This window comes from Falco punctatus (genome assembly GCF_963210335.1).
Source record: "Falco punctatus genome assembly, chromosome: 6".
Taxonomy (NCBI): Eukaryota; Metazoa; Chordata; class Aves; order Falconiformes; family Falconidae; genus Falco; species Falco punctatus.
Genome location: NC_137585.1, coordinates 24,601,133 through 24,623,372, shown reverse-complemented (window position 1 = coordinate 24,623,372; position 22,240 = coordinate 24,601,133). Strand labels below are relative to the sequence as shown.

General features: G+C 38.4%; 1 protein-coding gene and 1 long non-coding RNA gene across 8 annotated transcripts in view; one reads left to right on the top strand and one right to left on the bottom strand.

Moving 5' to 3' along the window:
- ERC1 (ELKS/RAB6-interacting/CAST family member 1) overlaps positions 1-22,240 on the top strand; it is a 302,544-nt gene that overhangs the window by 24,432 nt on the left and 255,872 nt on the right. The gene's annotated exons all lie outside the window — the stretch shown is intronic.
- Positions 1,331-11,714, bottom strand: LOC308066366. The gene is made up of 2 exons (XR_013929139.1): positions 8,587-11,714; positions 1,331-7,144 (listed from the first exon to the last, which is right to left on the bottom strand). It is a non-coding gene; the product is annotated as an uncharacterized lncRNA (long non-coding RNA).

Below are 22,240 nucleotides of genomic sequence, written 5' to 3'. Positions count from 1 at the left end.
TTTATTCATATTTAGCATCACTTTTTCATTAATTAACCCTTGATAGTGTTTCATGTCACACTTCTTTAATCTGAAAGACTGGGAACTTGTGGAAGAAATGATTTATTCACTTTCTTTTATGCTTTATACAGTTGTTAATGTTTCTTTGTGAATTGCTGGATGCTAGACAGTCTTTGAAGACTGATGTGGAAAAAGTAGCTCAGGTTGAACTTGTTGGCAGGTTATTTGGTGCAGTAAGACCCAATTATAGATAGTTGGTAGTTGCTGGAACCCCTTCATATATGCTGTATATAAACTGGCTATTTAACTCTTTGACTGCATTTATTTTGCTCTACTGAACCAAACATTCCCCTGCACATGTGGGTTTATGCTATCCGAAGGAGTGACTTGACTCACTTCTTTTTCTCCATTAGGGATTGGGATGTGTTTGATGTGCATCTGGAGCAGAGCTTCTGTTTTAGTTTCCTCTGATTTCTATTTAATTCACACACACCAAAACTGTTCTGTGAAGCCAACCAACACATGACAAGTAGGAACTATCTGAGAATCTTCCAAACAGCACTGCTGCTGCTGCAAAATAAAAGGCTGTTGGGTATGTAGTTGTGTTTGTACAGCTTCTAATGGTTGAACCTCTGAAGGAGTTTAAATACTAATGAAATAAACATTTAAACACTCAGGAAGGTACATGTTATTTCTGTCAGTGAATGCATATTGTAAAATGTTTCCAAACCAGTAAATTGGGTTAGAGATAATGTCATTATTCAAAATCATGCAGTTAGTAGTTGCTGCAGTTTGAGATACTGGAGAATTTTTATCCTGTGTTAACCATCAGAAAGCAAAACCACCTCCTACTTCAAAAAGTAATTGTATATTTTAAGTACTGTAAGGTTTTCAGACATGTATTCGTAAGAGTTCTCTAGTATGCTTAAGTTACGCTTGAAACAAAATATCTTTCATTTTTGCCACCTTTTCTTGAAGGGTGTTGAGCTTCAGCTGTACTGCACAGTTGACATGTATTTCTCTGTTATTAAACAACTATGTTGGTTAATTTTGTTAATCATCTGTGAGTGAAGGTACTAATTTTAGTAGTGCACCCATAACAAGAAGGATCAATATGCCATATAGGTTTATATGTAACTGAAACAATGAGATGAGATTTTGCTGCAGAGCACTGCAGTTTTCTGGACTTCTAATCTGCTCAATTAGAACTTCATGAATAGCAGACTTTACTACAAAACCGCAGAAATACTTTTTCCTTGAAAACGGGTAATTTTGACTCAATGATTCTATATTTTCACTGCTTTTTCATTTTAAGAGGGAATATGCTGTATTTTTCTTTTTTTTTTTTAATTCTCATGGGATGAACAATATTTCTGCCCCTAATCTTCCATTCAGTTAGGCTTCTTTTGTTGTTCTTTTAAGCCGTAAAAATCAGTATTATCTACTTATTTATTCATATTTATGTATGTTGCAAACAGAAAAGGTGATAAACTTTTTACTATGTGAACAATTTCTTAAAAATCTTCACATTTTTTGAGCAATGAGAGGCCTGGTAAAGAGCTCACCTCTGATTTATGGAAGTCACTTTCTTGATTTTTTTCCAGTAGGAAACTTCTTCCCTTTTAACTTGTTTTAACACGTTCTGAATTAACATCTCTGTTTTCATAACTTTTGTCTATCACATCAGGCTTTTTTCCATTAAAAGATTCTATTAAACAGTACAGCATCAAATTGAGAAAATGGGAATTTGTGTAAAACATGAAATATAAAGCATCAGAGATATATTTTTATTAGAAGTAAATGATTGCTAATTATTAATAGTACCTTCATATACAATACTTCAGTTTTTAGTTAAAATGGATGTTTTCTTCTTCCCAAAGTCTTTTATCTCTTAAGTTGTGTTCTTTTGGGCTGGTTTCTTCTCCCTTAAGCACAGTTCCTTTCTTTTGCCCCCTTCAGCATTGGGTTAGCTGTTAGGAGATGAGTAGCATAATTGTTCTTATGTCACTTTCGATGTTGGAATCATTTGAATTGCACAAGTAGTTTTGTGCAACAGTTTGTGCCCTAAGGCACACACATGTATGTTTTCAAGCTACTCATTTGTGTGGCTAACATGGAAATAAGAAGGATCCTGTTTTTCATGGATTTCTTACAATGTGTCATGGTTCAAAGCACAGTTTGTGTTGACTTGATAGTTCCAAATGATTTGTGTATTTTCTGAATGGCCAACAGTCAGGTCAACAGCAGAAGAGTGTGGACATCATAAATTCTAGGGAAATGTTTAACCAATTTGACAATCAACACCTGACAGAAACTCTCTGGAAAAAAACCATACAAGCTGTTGTCTTAAATGTATTTTTCCACTAATCTGTTTTCTGCTGATTCTTGATGCATCTTTAATTTCTGCAACAAAATTTCAGATCTATTGAGCAGTATCAGTAATTACTATCACTATGGGTTCCCCCCCCCTCTAGTACCCATCAGTCTCTGCACCAAATGAGGCACATTTGGTATTGTAATAATGTGAGCACATATTCAACATATGGTGAATGAAGCAGAATCAATTCAGTATGAATCCACCCAAATATTAGGAAGTCCTAAACTTTTTTTTTGGATGAAATTTGCTTTTAAAATGCTGTATTTCCACTATTGTTTATCTTACATAATTTGTCATTGTTGGTCCCCTTTTGCTGGTACTAGTTTCAGAGAGCTGAGCGAATTCTTCGATTGAGCGGAGTATCAGTGAACTGTTCTGATTAGAAAGTGACTTGGCAGAAAGGCTGATTTTCACATGACTTTGTTCCTTTAACAGCAGCACTGAGGGAAATAAGGTTAAAAGATAAAACCTTAGAACTGTATGGATATTTTTGTTACTGTAAAACACATTTTGTAATGAGCTCTAGAATGAAATAAATCTTGCTTTTGTTGACACTTATGAATCATTTATTTCCTGCTCAAAATCTCTGTTTCCAGAAGAGTTTGGACAGAAGTAGTAAATGAGGATTGAATTTTCTTTTGATTTTATAAACTCACTAAAAATATGCTTCAGTTTCTTAAGATTCCCATCCTTGGGCAAGTATAAGGGAAAGGAATAAAGAAGGTTTTTCTCAACTCTTGCTTGTGGAACAGAGGGATTTCTTCAAGAACTTTTAATGTGAAGTGCAGACTGTTGTTGATCCCCTAAGAGATTACTCAATTTCTTCAGCCCTCCCATTTGGCTTCCTACATTCTCCCACAGTATGCAAATAGAGAGATCACACATCTGAACAGAATGTTCCATCCTTCTGTGCTATGCCAATCTGCTCAGGTACTCAAGAAGTTCTTCTAGACCTTAGCCATCAGAGGTAGGGTTCAAGGGGAAGCACTACCAGCAGTGATTTGAATGAGGGTTCAGTCAGGGATTACTTGGAAGAACTTGATCCATACAAGACCACAGGATGAATTAGAGGGTGCTGAGATTGCTGTTTGGTGCCACTGGAAGGCTTTTTTCTATCATCTTTAAAAGACAAAAGAAATTGGGGAGGGGTTTCAATAAACTGTGGAAAGGCAGATGTTCCACAATCTTCAAAACAGTCCAGGTGACAAACCATGGAATTACAGGCTGCTTCTCCTCACTTCAGTCCCTGGAAATATTGTGGGGTGGGTCCTTTTGGAATACATTTCTGTGCACATCTGTGACAAGGTGATGACTGGGCACAGTCAGCATGGACTGATTATCAAGGATAAATCATGCCAGATCTCATTGCCTTCTGTGATAATGTCTGGATTTGTGAGTGAGGAAGGGAGCAGTGGATATCATTTACCTTGCCTTTAGTAAGAGTTTCATCACAGTCTCCCGCAGTATTCTTGTCATTCTAGTCAGAATGGTATGGTCTGAGTGGTTGAGCAGCCAGATGAGTAAAAAGCTGGTTGCACGATCGGACTCGGAGGGTAGTGATTACTTACCCAGTTGCTTGTAACAAGTTGAGTCTTGTTTGACATCTTTAGCAATGACCTGGATGGGAAGTGACGTGGTCCACATTCAGATGGCAGAGGACACCAAACTAAGGGGACCAGTTCATATGCTCAAAGTTGCTGTGCAGAGGGGCTGAGTCTGCAGGAATGAGCAGGCCAGGAGGCTTATGAGGTTCAACAAGGATGAATGAGAATAAAGAGCCCCTTGGAAAAATAGAGCCTAGGGTCTGACTGGTTGGGCAGCAGCTCTGCAGAAGAGGATTTGGGGGGCCTGGTGGATGGCAAGTTGAACATAAGCCAGGGGTGTAGCCTGCCAGTGGAGAAGTTCATTGTGATTACATCCTTCGGCTTGGCACTTGTTAAACCATGTGTAGAACACTCTCCAGCTTTTGGATGCCCAGTACAAAGAAGGTATCAATAAGTAAGCAAGTTCCTGGGAGGGGTACCAAAGTGGTTAATGGGCTGAAGCACAGTCCCTGTAAGAAGAGGCTGAGGGAATGGGCCTTTTTTATCCTGGAGGAGTCTTTAGGGAGGACCTGATATTAGTCTTCCCATACGGTGAGGCAGTTATTGAGAAAAGGAACCAGACTTTGCATGCTGCAGGGTGGGAGGGTGAGAAATAATGGATATAAACAGAAATAAGAGGTTCTGATTGAATGTAAGGAAAACCTTGGAGGTTTTCAAGATCTGACTGGATAAAGTCCTGAGTAAATTGGTTTAATCTCAACAAGATGGCCATGCCTTGAGGAAGTGGTTAAACTAGGTAACCTCCTGCTGTCCTTTCTAGCCTGAATTATTCTATTATAATTCAGTTTTGAAACACTAATTGGCGTAATATATTATGTGTGCTTAGGTTTCTACCCTAAATCATGACCTAAGTTTTCCAGTTGTCTGAGCCTTGATAGAAACCCAAAATCTTTTGTTCTTCCATAGTGATTGGGATTCCCGTGTATGTTTAGCTGCAAAAACACTGCATAAAATATAGTAGTACTGAGTGGACTTTCAGACAATCAACACATTGCACCCCACATACTATACTGAGTACATTGGCAGTGCTGAAACTGGAACCTGTCTGCTTTTGTTTCTGTTGATATTACTGATGTGTTCTTGCTGGATATACCAGTGCTGCCCAGGTGTGTGCCCTCTGAATGTCAGCGATGACTGTTCTCTGGCCTGACAGTCAAGGGCATCGATACTCACCTCGGCTGTTAAAATTAAAACGAGACTGTGTAAGGTATGGCAATTGCTGTTCTACTGTTGCTTGCACTGTGTTAATTTTCTTTATCAAGCATGCAGGCTTTCCAGGGAGGAGTTGTATTCCAGATGCATTACTTCAAGGCTTATGTTTGACAGTATTCCCACAAATCCAAGGTTATCTATAAAAGTGTAACTGTTATCTTTCTAAATCCTAGGTTTCGGGACATGGATCTTTTTGATTTGTATTCTCCCACTTTTTCACTAGCTTTGATTCTATTGCAGATTTATTTTTAACTGTTGATTAGTTTCTTTACTAGATGCATTTTTTTCAAATTCTTTATAATTTTAATGTTAACACCTATGTGAAAAAAAATTGTGTTTCGAAGCACTGAACTAATGCTCATGACTATCAGTTCTAAATAGGTCTGTGAGGGAGAAAGTTATGTTACAGATGGTAATGGTACATGTAAAATATTAATCAACATGTAGGCATATCTGCATGAGAGTTTGTGGTGAGCCTTATGTTGTCACTTGATCTTTTTTTAACTTCAAGAAGAGTGTTCAGTCTGCATTACAGTTCCGTACCTGCTCTGCTTCTGGCTTACTGTTCAATTTCAATTCAGGTCAGACTATCTTCACGTTAGCTTTTGCAGTAGTCTTGCTGTCCAAGTTCCCTGAGGGTTTTCTGTAGTCTTACAGCTTAATTTTTCAGAGTATAGTTAGCCATTTTGTTTTGGTCTACACTTTGTAGTTTTTCTTGCACTATGTGTTTAACCAATTTATAAAATGCACACCTATGACCAGATTTTACAAGTTAGACATGGGGGTTTTTTAGATTTTTTTATGTTGGATATAAATCTTATATGATAAAAAAAAAACTTGCAAAAAGTCTAAATTTTAACTTTTTTTTCTTAAAAAATATTTTGTAGTAAACTGATTTAGCTGAGTTATCACTACGTTCTTTTTATAAATCTTTCTCAGCACCCCTGAATACACACAATGTGTCCAAGGTAGTGGTTTGTCCAATGCCACAGTCAGTAGCCTTTAGACTTATTCTTGTCTAAATGATCTAATTTTCCCATTTATTTTCAGCAGATTTTATTTCCTTCTTTCTAATTTCACAGCCTTCCCATTTAGTCTTTGCCATCTTCATCTTTTCCTCCCTCTGCTGCAGCATGGCAGATACGAACTGTTTAACTCGTAGCAAATAGGGTAAACCACACTGAGTCTGACTCGCCTTTAAGTTCTAACCACTTTTCTCATTTCATCTTGATACTAGTAGAGAAGGACAGTGAAAGAAGCTCTTTTTTCACAACCTCTTGTGGTGGGCTGACCTTGGTCAGCTGCCAGATGCTCACCAGCTGCTCTTGTTCCCCTTCCTCAATAGGACAGGTGAGAGAAAACAAGATGATAAAGACAGGGAGATCACTTACCAATTACTGTCATGGGCAAAACAGACTCAACTTGGGGAAAATTAATTTAATTTTTTTGCCAGTTAAAAATAGAGTAGGCTGGTGAAACAAAGGCAAAACTAAAAAACACCTTTCTGCCCCTCTTCTTCCCAGGCTCAAATTTACTCCTTCCTTCCTGGCTCTTATACCTGTGTGAAGTGGGTGCAACTCCTGATTTCTTCTCACAGAGGCCATCCCTGCAGCCCCCCCCTGCCAAAACCTTACCATGTAAACCCTGAGCACCTGTGCATACCTGAGAGTGAGTGATGTCACTTTTGAGTGTTTATTACAGAAAACTTGTGCATTAATAGTTCATTATAGATTTCAGCAGTCTCCCATTACTTTCCAGGTAATTAAAGTACTCGTGGTATCATAAACACTTTCAAAGTTTGTAAAGTAAATATACAGTAAGCAGTCTGATTTTTTTTGCATCTTACAGCACTAATTTGGAGTCTGCATTGATTCAGTTTCCTTACGACAGTCTTGTAAAATGTTAGTTTGTGTAAGTACCTTGCAAGTATTATACCTTTCCTGATTTTATTCTGTGAAAGATCTTTGTCTGGTCACTCGCCTTTGGTTTATTTATAAGGATATCTTTAGCTTCCAAATATAGCATTCAGCTGGATCTGGAAATCCTGGTGTTGGTCAGGAACGGCTGATAATCTTTTTTTCCCACCTGTCTTATTTTCAGGTGTTAAAGGCATTTGCTTCTACCTTTTAACTTTCTGAGTCTGACTCTCAAACTTTGTCTTCGAGGTGTGTCAGGACATTCTTTTCTGTTTATCTTCTATTAAATATGTTTATAGGTCTGTGTGTATATGCATATGTATACATATAAAAACATGTATTTATTTTAAATACTTAAAATCTATTTAGCATGTGCCTGTTAAATCAGTCGTTATGTTTTCATTGCTATCTGGCTTGCTAGTTTTGGATGTTCCACTCCGTAGTTCCACTCTAAGTTGGTGAAATTGGTTTGTAGGTAAGCGGTTTCAGTTTCTTTACCAGCTTCTTCATATGGGTGTTGTTATTCTTTCTTGCATGTCTGGTTTCCCGTTATTTTCATACTCCTTCATTGGTTAAAGTGATAGCTCGCTTACGTGTTGCTGGTACTCATGTACCGTTAGCGCTTGGGTACAAACACTTTGTTGCAATTGCACCCCTACACTCTGTATATTGCCTGTACCTGCCTGCACCTCCTTAAGTAGTTCTCTGAGAGCCTCTCAACACGTGAGCTTAATCAATCTGTTCGAAGAGCCTGCTTTCTTCCTTCCCTTCAGTACTGAGATCATACTGGGTTTTGACACTGAAGAACTTTGCTTGTTTCTGCTGAGGATTTAATTTTTAGTGCCAGAGATTCTACTGGTGGCAACACTTGGTCCTTTAAACTTTCTGTGTTAAAGAAGCGGGTTTGATGTATCCAAGAGGTACAGTTCCTTAGCCATTGCTTGAGAAATTAAAACTTCTTTCTCCACAACTGCTCTAAGAAAAGGGGTATTTATGGAGTGTTCAATACTGGAAAGAAAATCCAAGATGGATTTCTATCCTCATTTTAAGAGGACTGAGCACCTCTCACTTTTATTTCAAGTTCATAATGGTAATATTGCCAGTGATAGTACAGTCCCTCCAATGAAAGAATTGGTTCATCTCTCTGATTGCAGGATGTTTATTCCTGCATAATGATCAAAGTTACGCTAAGACAGTATCTGCATTTATTCATTGTTCAGGATTACCACTTAATCAATTCAAAGTGTTTTCCTCCAGCCACTCCGTAACAACAAGTATCTTTACTGGGATTGCTGAGTTGCTAACCTGTCTTTGAAGGGGATGATAACCTTAATGGGATGACTTCCTAAAAGGCAAACTACTGATTTTATTCTGCCCTTTCTGTTACTTTGCTATTGTTTTATTCTCCAGGGCCTCACAATCAAAAGCCAGTGACATAGGATCAGTAATCTTCTGCACATCATTTGTGCTTGTCTACTACTGTATGTAGATCTGTCAGATGTTAGACATAAACACCACTGCCACCATGTTTTTTTGTCAACAAACAAGGTGTGGAATCCCAGTCTCCTCTGTGGAGAACTAGTTTTTCTGAGGTTATATTTAAAAGTCAGATGTCTACCTTCCAAGACTTCAGAATGTCTTATCTGATGTATATTGTTCTACAAGAAAGGCTCAGTGCCACATGAAAGACACCAGTGGATATTTTGACACCGATAATTATTTAGTCATTGTGAATGTGTGTGGGCTATCATTCAAAGCAGGAGAGAGGCTTACTTCTCTGTAAGTAGGTGATGTGTTTGTAGGCATTGGCTTCCCTTTGATCTTGGTTCAGGACTTAAAATTCTGAGATTTAGAACTGAGGGGTATATGAAAAAAGACAAATACCGTACCCATTTTCAAGATGGGCAAGAAAGAGGATAGAGGGAACTGTAGGTCAGTTAACCTTTCAAGAGACTGAGATTATGCTATATAGCAGATTTTTGTGGAACCCACGTACAAGCATGTGAAGAAGGTGATTGGGAGCACCTTGCACAGTTTTACCAAGGGCAAATCATGCCTGACCAACACGGTCACCTCTTCTATGAGGAGATGACTGGTCTAGTGGATAAAGGGCCTGCTGTGGATGTTTACCTGGACTTTAGTGAGGCCTTCGACATGGTCTCCCCTAGTATCCTTATTGTCAAATTGGCAAAATATGCACCAGATAAGTGCACTTTCATGGCTGGAGTGCCAGGCTTGAAGGGTGGTCAACAGCACAAAATCTACCTGATGTCTGGTTACTAGCAGTGTTCTTCATGGGCCATGCATTGGGTCAGTGTTGTTCAACGTCTATTTAATGACCTGGATAATAGGATAGAGTTCACTTTCAGCAGATCTGCAGATACTACATTGTGGGGAATAACTGATACACCAGAGGCGAGGACAGCTATTTGCAGAGACCTCAACAGGCTGGAAAAAAGGGGTGATGGGAACCTCACTAAGTCCTGCACATGGAATGGGAAAACCTCCTCCACTCAGGCTTGAGTTGACTGGCTACTAAGCAGCTTTCCAATAAGGGGTCCTGGTGGGCACCAAAGTGAATGTGGATCAGCAGTGTGCCGTTGTGGTGAGGAAGGCCAACTGTATAAAGTTGTGTATTAGCCAGAGTGTAGTCAGCTAATTAAGGGGAGCAATCATTGCTTCTGTTCAGCACTTGAGACTACATCTAGAGTACCATATCCAGTTTTTGGGTTTGCAGTACAAGACAGACACTGATGTTCTGGAGTGGGTCTAGCAGGTAGCCAAAATGATTAGGGGACTGGAGTATATGACATACGAGGAGAGGCTGAAAGAACTGGTTTTGCTTGGTCTGGAGAAAATAAGGCTCAGGGCATGTTATTGTGGGCCTCGGCTACCTCATGGGAAAGTTTGAAGAAGATGGAGGTGAACTTCTCAGAGGTGGGCAGTAGAAGAGAAGGGGGCAATGATCACAGGCTGCAGCAAGGGAAGTTCATTCTTATTATGCACAATGAACAACATTTTCACCATTAAGAGTAATTAAACATTCTAAGAGGTTTATTAGCATCTCCAGTTCTGGAGATATCAGAGCTTGATTGTGTCAGTGCTGAGCAAACTCATTTCATTGCCCTTGTTTGAGCAGGATATTGGATTAGATAAATTCCAGGTGTCCCTTCCAGCCTGTGTTGTTCTATGATACTCCATATCTGTACTTGCAAAATATGCGTCTGTGCCTTCTAGGTACAATCTGTTAAATCTTGACTTCCAATTTTAGTGATACGTGCATACCCACAGTGTGCCTGGACATAAAAGACCACTTCTGTCAAAAGAAACTAGTGTTAAGCAGTATTTTTCTTCAACTTTATGTAAAAGTTGAATTCATCCTTACACTCATAGTACTCCATGTAGACATTAAACAAGTGACACTTTAGTTTGTTGGAATTTTCCTCAGGTGTAGTTATGGCTTTTTATTTCACAAACCATAAACCTATTAAAAAAATTCAGAAATGTATTTTTCTGTATATTTATGTCACTGGTTGAATTAGAGTTTAAATGTTCAGCCCCTTGAAGTCATGGCTCAGGGAAATACAGATTTCTTACTAAGTGAGTACAAGCATGCCTGGTTATCTGGTATTCAGTTTCCCCACTGAAGAGTATCTTGTCTTTAATGGCAATACTTCTGGTAATAAATTAACACAATTTTAACAACAGTGCGTTTTGCCCATGTGGAAATTGGGTCAAATATGACAGTGTTACTGTCACATTTTACCATTAGGGTGTTATACTGTCCCTGTGGTAGGTTGGCCCTGGCTAGCAGCCAGACACCCACACAGCTGCTCCCTCAGTCCCTGCCCCAGTGGGATGGGGAGCAAATAGGGAGAACAGGACTGAGAAAGCTCCAGGGTTGAAATAAAGACAGGGAAATTGCTAACCAATTACTGTCATGGGTAAAGCAGACTTGACTCGGGGAATTTAACTTAATTTATTGCAAATTAACATAAATATTTAATTACTGGGAAACAAAAGAAAGCAAACATTAAAACACTTGGGGAAAATCATCCCTTCTTCTTTCCCAGGCTCAGCTTCACTTCAGACACCTCTCCTCCCCCCTTGTTACCACCGCGGGGGTATGCTCAGTCCTTTCAGCGAGGCAAATGGCGGGGCAGGGGGTCTGAGTCAGGGGGTAGCAGTTTCTCTGCTACTCCTTGTTTTTCTTTTGGCTGAACTTGTACAGGTTCTATTTCTAAAATACTTTTGATGCTTTTTGTCTGCCTGACTCAGGCTACGTAGGAGTGATTTCACTGCAAATGATATTATCGGCATGAAACATGTTATAAGGTGATATGATCAAGCAAATGTGAAAAGGCAGAATTTAGACCTGTATAAAGAATAACAGATCAGTCTCTGAAAAGCAGCCCAGTACCTCCCTGCTCTGGAAAATAAACTAGTAATTCATTTGTTATCAATGAATATAATGGAAATATTTGTTTTAAATAAATACATTAAAAAAAGATGGAAATAAGTCATATTAAGCCTAATCTGGATTTCTGTGTGCCTTTCATGTTCGTGCTTAATGAAACCTTTGATGTTTTAGTAAGAAACTGATCAAGTTTTTTTTTCTTCTAATGTGCTGTTAAATATTTAGGTGATTTATTATGAACCTTAAATTAAAAAAAATGCCCTAGATCATCTGGCTGGCAGGTACTGTCTGTGTACTAGAGTTATTTTATCTTAGAAAGTCTTGCTTTCTTATTACTAATGTAGTTTATTATTCATAAAGTTCTGTTGTGAGTAACCCTGGCAACAGATATAAATGTTTATATGTAGCTTAAAAAGTTGGACAATTTTATCTTCATTTTGTATATTTTGTATTTAAGTAGATACTGCTGTTATGGATTGTCATGAAAGAATTTGGGTAAATTTCTGGTGTCATATTGTGACAATGTGTACCACAGCTTTTATTTTATCTGACTTGTGGTGGTGTTCTTTTTTGTAACCTCCTAGCTAATAATTTTATTTGATGCGTCTTCTCCATGCCACTTGTGATTTTATTGAGCCCATATAGAAACAAAAAAACTCGAGAAGCCACTGCAGATAAATTAACGTTGATAAATTAATGGTACCCACTAGGAAAACATTTACTTTGTGACCAGTTAATTGACCTGTCTGTAACTGAGGAAAATTAAGCATTTTCTAAGGGATGGCACATCTGTATTGAGAACATGCTCTACAGTATCTTGTGATCTAGATGTTATATTATTGTAGTTACTTTCAGTTTTGACATTTTATCAGTATAAATAAAATCTTATGATAGATTTAGCTAGTTTGGGCACCTTTGTGGTTTGAATTCAGAGACACACCTGAAATTCTAAAAGAAAAAATAAATTTCCTTGGTAGAAATTGACTGCCCTGAAAATAAACGGTATGCTACTGAATATTGCTTTGGTTCTTTAAAATTATATTGCTAGAAGAAAACTTTACATAGCAAATAATTTTCAGGTATTATTTTCAGTCTCAAATCTACAGGGAACTTAGTTTCATTTTTAATCTCCCCAGAGGCATGTATAAGTTCTTAAAAAATGTCAGCGATATCTTATTTACTGAATGTTTCCTAGCATTCAAGGTAATGATTAAAAATGTGAGGCTAAAAGTATATACTCTCTTCTATTATGTCTGGAATATTACTCAGATACTTCTAAGGAGGCCAATCAGAGGTGACTTTGTGGATATAATTTCCCTTTGTCTAGCTCCTGCTGACTTCCCCTGTGTTTCTTTAGGTATGAGTTTTGCTGTTCAAGACGTTTAAAAATGAAATATCTTCTGTGTTAGGAGGTTTACCAGCAACAAAATATTCCTGACCTATGTGTCTCAATTTATTGTATAAGGACATCATGCTTGGAAGAGGTAAAATATTGTGGTAATTTATACTCAAAGTGGCAGAAAAAGTAAACGTGTGAGCTTCGAATGCCGCTAAGTGTTTACCAGCTACTTCAGAAAGCAACAGTAAAATTTCAGTGAGCACATAATCAGAGCAGAGGCTTTTCTAAGGGTATTTGTTCATTACAGTCTAGAAAACAGATTGATCTGTTAACCTGATGCTGGAATTTAATTGAAAAGGAGTGCTTCTTTCAGCAGTTGCTTCTAGAATTATGTTTCATTTCTGTCAAATAACGCTGCATGCTGAAGCTCTATCTGAATTTTTAGCAGAAAACCCCTTTTACCTTTATGAATATCTTTCTGTGGGAGGAACTCACGGTGGTAGAGTGGTAGAATGTAAGTTTTCATAACAACTTCATCGAAGTGTGTTCCACAGATAGGGATGAGTTAGAGTGCTCTTCGGGTCTTGATAAATGTGAGTACCCACTGAAGATGGATTGATGCACACAGTTATGTCTTACTGGTGTTTCAGGGGCTTAACTGTTATTTTCATTTCTTTGTGTTCATACCATTACTTTTAAATGCTAAATATAACTGAGTGACCTAGAAGTTGATGTTTCTTTCATGTCACCCTTGCTCTGCTGACATGGTAGAAAATCAGAGAAAAGACATGCTTATGAACAGCAGTAATTAACAAAAACCAGCAAAAAATTAATGATCAACGGACATGTAGGTAATTGTAACTGTTTATGCTGAAGCCTAGTTTTCATACTAGATATGTTTTGTGGATTGTACAGATTTCAGAATATCCATGAGAATTTTAAATAAATGTGTAATCTCATTAGTGATGTGACACTTCAGTTCCTGTTACAGAACTAGATGTTAAACAAAATCTTTGAACTTTTCAGCTGTTAGCTTCTTTTTCCAGTAAGTTAAACTGACCCCACGTTAAAGATTAGCTGCTGATGGGCAAGTGATGAAAAGCTTTCCTTCATATCTTGACTTGTGTGTATCTAACCTGTTTAGACAACAGGAAGAAACAGAGATATGTGTTGTGTGGCTTTTGAGTGAGGTCTTTAGGGCATGTGGTCTCCCCTGAGTTTGTGTGATTTGGCTGTGAATGACACTTAATTCATGAACAAATTAAATTTTGTTCTGCTTTTTAATATACAGGTGTTTTCCTAGTTTACCGCTAAGTAAGGGGTAGGCTTTTCAGCTGGCACCTGCAATCCCAGGCAGCCTCAGTGACTGTATGTTTCAGAAGATCTATATGCAAAAAGCCTAATAATGTCCTTTTTTTCTGTCTCTAGGTGAGGAGAATGCAGCTGCTGAAATTCAGGCAATAGCTTGCTGAGGTTAGAATTGAAGCTATGAGGTTTTATTTAAAATGTAAATAATCATACTAAAAAAATCCCATCAGCTGAATATTTAATCTCACAGAATCAGCTTGACTCAAAAATACCGCAGGGTGTAATTCTAAGTTAGTGCTTATAAGCAAATGAGTCCCAGCGAAGTCCTCTTGTCATTGCTGTTGGTGGAAAAAATGGAATATTTCCTTAATAGCTACCTCCTTTGCGTAAACTGTGGAAGACATAAATCTTCATGCCTCATAGAATCATAGAATTGTGTAGGTTGGAAAAGACCTTTAAGATCATAGAGTCCAACCATTAACCCAGCACTACCAAGTCCCTCAATAAACCATGTCCCTAAGTGCCACACCTACACTCTTTTAAATACCTCGAGGGATGGTGGCTCAACCACTCTTCTGGCCAGGATGAGGTGAGGAGGAATTAAGGTTTTCAGTTCATATCTCAGCTTAGAAAAAAAGCCTGAGGTATATCTGCCTAATAGAAGCACTGGAGATTTAATATGTCTTGGAACATCATTTTCTTAGAAATAAATTTTCTCTAATACTACTGTTAATCTGGATACATTTTATTTTTGGTTTTTATTCATTTATGTATGTGGATTTTGTTCTTACATATGTGTATGAGAAATGGGTAGAGAGTTAAAGAACTCTTAAAAGGGTTATATAGGAAAAGCAATATAGGTGGTGTAAATATACGAAGGAAGCAGTAACAAATGCCTTATATATGTGGCATCACTTTTAGCCGTTACTCCTATGAATGTGCATTCACTGGATGTATCAGCTTCTTTGGGTATGAAGTGTCTCAGACAAAATGTTCTGAACATATAAAAAGCAGTGTTTTTCTTCAGGGTCACAGTGATGGTGGGAGTCACACCATCCTCAGGATGGAACAGTATTTTGTATGCGGGTTTAATTGCTTATTGCTTATTAATCAGCTTCTTCCTGGTGGGATTTATGCAGAGAGAATATTTACCTTTGGTTAGTATGCAGCTGCCTTGAGACAGTCTCATCCCATTTGTACTCTTAGTCCGGGCTGCCAGATTTTTAAAAATATTAGTGCTATGAAGTATGCTGTCCTCAATAGCTGCTGTAAATAGCTGTGTATAGCCTGGTCTGCTAGATTTCGTTTAAATTAGTCTGCCATGCCACAGTACAAACCCAGTTGGTTCACTGGCAGTATGAAAACATTTCTTGAAAAGCAGTTTGGGAGGAAAGAGAGGGAGCAGCATCATCTTACAGATTAATATAATGTGCCTAACAAGAAGCCTAAAATATTGGTTGAAGAAAAGCAAAGTTTTTTTAATTTTTAAAAAACTGAAAAAATTTGACTCTGTGTTGAAGGTTGTATAAATTTCCTTTTGCACTGCCTTGTTTATGGGCACATACATTCCTACAAATCTCAACATTGCTGATCATTATTCTAGTAAGCTAATAATTTTTAATTTTTTTTCTTTCAGTTCTTGCCAGTTAGGTTGGTTAAACCTGTGTTTTGCTAAACTGGTTTCTGTTTTCTATTGCACAGAAATTAGCCCTGTTCCAAACAGATGTAAGGTTGCCTGAGGGAGTGCAGAGGCGCTTGTGAAAGTAGGAGGTGGTGCACTGAAAGATGTGATACTATTGATCTTTGTTGAAAAGGGCAGCATTGTTGTGGTCTAGAAAGCATAGATCTTTATTAAGTGATTTTTTTTTCTGGTTTTTTTTGGACTTGGATACTGCTGTTAATAGGTTTTCATGAACATTTTTACATGCAGTATCTTTGCTCCTTTTTCTTGCATTCATTTAACTTTAATAAATTGTGAAAAACACTGAGGTAGAAAAGTAACTGAATCCAAATACTCTGTATTTGTACATTTTGCTACTTTCGTCCTCTTATGATCTTGTGAGACTTCTTGCTTTAGTAAAATGGAGGCAGTTCTGCTGTGTCGTAAGCTTTTGTAATACTGGTCTGTAGGATGAAGCTTTAATTTATCACAATTACTTTGAACAGTTCTTAATGAACAGAGATATGCTCTGGTTAATATTATTACATATATGCAGTACATACAGGATTTGGAATTCTAGCTTGAATTACTGCATGTATATATGAGCAAGACTGAAATTTTGGTTGATTTTTGCACAAGTGCCATACAAGTTATTTCCTATTTGAACAAGCTAAAAGGAAAATTCTATTAGCATATGTCAAGGCTTGAAATATGTATGAATTTGCTAATTCACAGGTTATGGCACAAGGATAAATATTTGAGAGGAGCAGACCTGATCCAGTGTTGCTACTAGCCCTGCTTTAAGCGGGAGGTTGGGCTAGTTTCTGACCACGTATTTTATGGATCTGTAAAGTATAAAAGAAATAGGTAGTGCATCTCTCAAGCACGCAGCTGACACAATGTCTTCAGTGGCACAGGACTGAGCAACAGCTTGCATTGCATAGACTTTGGTTTTATGGCTTTTAGCTGGTTTTAAGTAATTCTTTCTCTTTGCCTTCCTTTCATGTGTCTGTCTCTTTTCCTGAAGCTGACATATTTTACATGGCATCCATTACACTCTCGCCCAGCAGGAGTGCCAAATACTCATGTTTTCTTGGAGGACTAGATCCCTGAAGAAACATTTGATTTACAAAGGCTTCAAGTCTAATGCCATTCAAGGAAAGCAGGAGAGACTGCTTAATTATTTGCTGGACACATCCATCAGCTTTGACCTTGAATCAAAGTGATCTTGAATGTTTGAGATCTACATAAACTTTCAACTCTGATTTATCTTCCAACCCATGGACAAGAAGTCTAGCATGAAGTTAGTCCTTTGACAGTGTCTCCATACAGTCTTTTTTTCCCAAAGACTTGATCACTTCTAGGGCATAAGGGGAAGATCCCTTTCATCTTGAAAGACTTAAGCTTTAAGACATAAGCTCCACTTAACGGCTGCTAATGAAGAAGGGTGATAGCAAGTACAAAGCTGCTACTTGGCCAGATAGTGGCTTCCTATTGCATGGGATCTGACTTCTATTTCTAAATTGTCCTTTGCTCTGGAGCACTGGGATTTTCCTTTTACAAGAGACATATATCACGCAGGTATGTCACCCAGTTCTCTTATTCTCTTTTTACATCTTTTCTTCTAGTCATCTTGAATTAAGTGATATAGGTATTGCAGGTAGAAAATGACTGCCTGGTTGTAGACCTCTACAAATGGCTGAACCTTCTCCCATTCTGTTCTTGATGCTTTAGGTACTGAGCTTGCTGCTTCACCCATCAGTCGTTGAGAACTTTCATATCACTTCCTGTACATGAGCAAGCCCAAGAGGTGGATCAGAGAATACTGCTCTGTGTCTGTCAGCTTTTCCTACCTGAATTGATGACCATATTAAATGATAAAGACCATTTTTCTTGTGTATCCTGGACTTGGGGGATGCCTGTATCCTCTGTCATGACTGTTTAGAGTATTTGATGGATCTTTTGTGGCAAGTGGTCAGTGGACTCTAGTTACATCGAAGTCAGAAACCTGCCTTCTGCTCCCTCCATACTGCTCTGACCTATTATGCATATTTTCTTTAAATTGTGTGCTTTACCAGGCAATACTGAAACTGACTTTTCCCCTGTGGAATATTCTTGCTTCCATATAGCCTTGAGTGCATCAGTGTGTTTAAATCTTGACATGGAAGCAAAATATTTTTTTCATATCTGTCCTTGAATTATTTTGTTGCAGTGGTAAAATTAGAGGGAGTTCATTAGGTTTACAAGTCTTACCAGTGTGGATCGTAAAAGATGTGATGTGTAAGGGGTGGAGGGGGAACCTTCTCTTCTAGCATTATCCTGTGTAGGACTGTAAAACATATGAAGCTTTTCAGACCTATTTATACCTGCTTTCAGTTGAACCAACTCAAAGCATGCCTAAATGATTCCTCTGCTGAGAAAGCTTCTTATAAATAAGCCCAAGCTGAAGGCTTGCTCTCATGATGCAGTTTTAGATGGGACAGGTGTTGCTATGCAGCCTGCTGCACAGAGAAATCAGCCTTGTGTCCTGCTTCAACCTCTTAAATGTTGGGCAGACGTTGCAGTTTATCTAAATGTCATCTTTTGATGTTCCTTATATGCAGGCTACCAGTTACAATGCAGTCACTTCCTCCGTTTGCGTTCTCTCATCAGCGTATTTTGAGTGTTCGTTGAGAAGCATGACTCATTTTTCCACAATCTCTGGCCCTCTTCAGTACTCACTTTTGGTTAGTCATGTTTCTGGCTGATACGCCTTTGTCTTGGGCTCCTGTCTGCTGGATACTGACAGTCATGCATATGACATCCTGGGGTTTTCTCTTGCCCTCCCTTTTAGTGGATCCCTCCTATTAGTCTACAGAAGTACCATACAGTCAGAATCACATTGCACATCCTGTAAAAGGACACATTTACTTTCTATTGGTGTCAAAAGAACAGGCAATTTGACCTCCTGCCAGGACAAGTCATACTGGGGCTTTTGGTCTGCCAAAGATGCTTGTCTTGCAGAAAAGTTCTCAAGGCACAAGGAGTTTGGAAAATATGCCATGGGTTTGTCTCGTTATAAGGCATCAGCTGCAGGTCATGACTTCACATGACTAAAACAGTTTCATTAAATAGGGACTTCAGATTCACCCTCATATAACATTTGGGGGTTCACTAGTTCCTGACATATCTATAATTGGAACTAGTGGCTGGCAACTGGCTGTCCTGGTTGTATAAGACATTTTAGGTGATGCATCACGACTGAGTTATTCGAGATGCTGTTACTGGGTGTTTTTTCTGGGTTTCCATTTGGCGTTTACGGAAAACCTGAGATTAGCCTCTTTGAGATGCGGGAGAATGTTGCTGATTCTTCTGTTTCACAGCAAGTCTATTTCCAGGGTTGTCTGGAGTTTCTCTGTTCTGTGGGACTGACCAGCTAATGTGTTCATCTTCTGCAGGCCCCTAGGGTGTTGCAGAAGGTAATGCAGGTTGTGTCTGATGTCATTTCAGCTGTATTGGCATGACTGAGGTACTCAATGGATTTGGAACCTTTATTTCCTCAGGTGGATGTCTCGACTGCTGCTTTTATGAACAATTTTCCTTTCCAGGAGCTTGATGTGCAGGAAATCTGGCCAAAGGTGGAACATCTGCATCTCATTGTGTATTTACCCAAGATTATAGTAGGATTGTCTCAGAATTCCAGAGAGGCAGCTTCTTTTTGAATGACAGGAAAACATACATATGTTAGTAGTAACATGATGTTTGGGTTTCTGGAGGTCTGTTGTTATTCAGGAAGACCTTCTCTATATGATTTTAAAGTCGATCTTAAGAACATTAACCTGTTAGATTCATACAGGTTCTTTTAACAGCCATTTTAGGACTTCAGTTTTCTTTAATTTCACAGTTTTTCTGATCAGCTTTCAAGAAGTTTCAGTGTCTGTTTAGGTAGGTTCTTCAGTGCTGTGTTGCATGCTGGAGAGCCTTCATTGTTTTCCCTGCTTGTTGGAAGGTTTTTCTTTTAGCCTTCTACCTTGTCCATGCATATTCTGTGAGAATAGTTGTCATTTGGATGCTCTGAGCAATGTGCTAAGAGCTGAACACAGCTTCAGTTCCTACATAAAATAGTGTTCTGTTCATGAATTTGTTACAGCCTTAAAGTGAGGAATATTCTGTAACTAAGCTACCTCTAAGACACATTTATAAAATGCTTTGTAAAAGTAAATAAATGTTGTGAATAAATATGAAATAACACCATTATAAATGGCTTATGAAAGAGCAATGCACAGAATTAGAAGAGAAACCTTAATCTGTTTATGCCAAAACTGAGTCTCAAAGCTCTCCCACCCCACATCTCCGTTGTCAAGACATGCAGCTGGTGCGTTGAGATCTACCTCTTGGTGAGATGTGTTTCACTGGGTAGTTTGTGTCTGCACACCTGATACCTTAGTTTGCATGCACTAATGGGAAATTTGTCTTGGTGTAGCATTAGTTCTTATAATTGATTGCCTTGTTGAAGTCGTCTGTGCTGTCCAGACAGATTGAAATTTTCCCTTTGCTGAGTCTTTTCATTCAGAAATTTATTTAGAACTTCTTTAGAGTTTCTGCTGCTCTAACTAAAATAAGCACCATTCATTTCCCTGAGGATGTGAGTCCTGCTTTTTAGACCAGATGTTGTCTCTTGTTCTGGATTGGTTGTTCAACTGATTGACTCATTAAGAAGTACTTCTCCTTACATGTGTTTTGGGGATTTAGTACCTGGTAAATGTCTCTGTGCCCTGAACTTTATTTATTTATTTTTTTAATTCAAACTGTTAATTAGAAAATGTATATGATACAAATATCTAAATCGTGCTAAACTAACATAGCTGATTACTGACTCTTGATTGCCAACCAGATGGAATTCAGCTATGAAATACCAGTAGGGCTTGGAGTAAAAAAGTAACCTTTGGTATTTTTCTTCTAAAGAAGCTGTCATCTTGTGCTATTAATTTGTGGATACCGCAAGTCAGTGACACAAACCCACAATGGATCATGAAACAAGCATTAACAATAGAGTAGCAGTTTGAGGTTATGGTCTTCCTATCTTTATCTGTCCACAGGAGTGGATGTCTCAATAGCTGTTATCTCAGCAGGCAGGACTGTAGAAATTCAGGCAATTGAGGACTGATCCTCTTTTTGTCACTGCCTTGTTCCTTCAGTGTGCAGTTGAACTTTGTGCATATCTGAAGCCAGTAGCCCACGTGGTTTGAGTTGCATTTTCTGTGGAGGATTGTCTTTTGCCTGTTTGCAAAATAACCCATTCATCCTTACCAGAGACAGCATTACACAGGCTACCTTCTAATAAGCTTCACGTTACTATATGTAAACTTGGCCTTTTTGAAAACATGCCTTTATTTTTGGTTATTGTTTCCCTCGTGGGAAGATTTTGGGTTTGACAGTTTCTCCTCAGAATTTGTTCTTCTAGGTCACTAGGATGTGTTGTAACACAGCAGAGGGCCAAATTTCTAGTTTGGGAACAAACTCTGTCTGTAGCATTTCAGAGAAATTATCCTTTGGGAGACTTAGAGAGCTGCAAGTGGACTTTTATTCATACATTCATTAAGCATGTCACTGGTTGAAGTGTCCAGCCAACAGAAAAGCTTTAACTATCCACAGTCATTGGGTTTTCTGAAAATCCATTCAATATGAATGTATTGCATATAGTCACCTGTAGTGTGATGATACATATGGACAATCATTTAAAGGAAACAGGAACATTATTATTTGAAATTTCAGTCTGTATTTATGTTCACCTCCTGTGTGTCTTACCTACTGATCTGGAGCCCTTACCTTATTTTTACAGGATCTTTTTAAAATAGGATATCCATGTGATTGAGGAGAAAGTGGTGGCTGGGGTGAGTGTTGAGGTCCTTCATAAAACAAGTGGTGGAAATGGAGGGATTGAGCATGTACTTACAAGATTCTGTTAGGGTTAACAGTCTCTGCTTTGAGTGCTTTAGACAGTACTTCAGTGCAAAAATTGCTGATAGTGATTTGTCATCTCTTAAATTCACATGCAGAGCTGTGTTGGCAAGGAGCATAAGGATGTTCCCATTAGTAAAAGGCATAGCTATTCAATACAAAATTTACTATTAATACAGGTTTCCTGGCAAGGAGTGGCAGGGTATTTTAAGACTTTATCGCTTCCTTGAGAAAACGGAATCAATGTTATGGTTTTACCCTGGCCGGCATGCAGCCACTCGCTCACTCCTCCAGCAGTAGGATGAGGGAGAAGATCGGAAGAGTAGAAGTGAGAAAACTCATGGGTTGAGATAGTTTAATGGGTAAAGCTAAAGCCACACATGCAAGCAAAGCAAAGCAAGGAATTAATTTACTGCTTCCCATCGATAGGCAGGTGTTCAGCCATCTCCAGGAAAGCAGGGATCAGT